Genomic DNA, 699 nt, shown 5'->3' with positions numbered 1-699 from the left:
AATCAGGTTGATGTAGTTATGTTCACAATTATATACCGGTACTCTACTGAAGTATCTTGAGATGATCGAAGCATTTTCTAGATGCATTTGTGATGTCTGAGACAACCGTATTATGATGTCAACTGTCATTGAGATGTGCGTATAACTGGGTAAATATACACGCCATAAAGTGACAACTAAACTTACCTGTCATCTTTTATGCATTTCCTGTACAAAATGTGTGATTTTTTAAAACTTTCATTCAGAGAACTGTCATGGAAAGGTGTTCACTTAGCAAACAGCTTCGGAACGTCTTTGTTGATCATAATCAACAAAGACTGACGTTTATAATTCAATTTGTAGTGCGCATTTACATTTCATTCCTATTTTTATATAAGAATTATATAAGGCCTGTTTCTTATGTATAAATAGCAACTACATTTGCCCCTATCTAGTCGAACTATGCAACCTGGGTAAAGACATCACTCCAATAATGACCTAGATTCTATGTACATTCATATATAGGGCTTATATAAATAAGGGTCTAGTTGGTAAAGGCGTCTGCATAGATATCAAAAGTTCCCGGGTTCAAATCCAGGTTGGGGGCACCTATTTTATTCACACTCGCAGATTCCTCTTCTTTAACGTTAAAATAAAATTACATATATTTACAGCATTACCGCAAGACGATTTAGAGCTTATCCCTATCATAATTATATA

Source organism: Anneissia japonica, unplaced genomic scaffold (genome assembly GCF_011630105.1).
Source record: "Anneissia japonica isolate Jap-2015-1 unplaced genomic scaffold, ASM1163010v1 scaffold287754_len4335492_cov202, whole genome shotgun sequence".
Taxonomy (NCBI): domain Eukaryota; kingdom Metazoa; phylum Echinodermata; class Crinoidea; order Comatulida; family Comatulidae; genus Anneissia; species Anneissia japonica.
Note: the sequence above shows the minus strand (reverse complement) of the source record.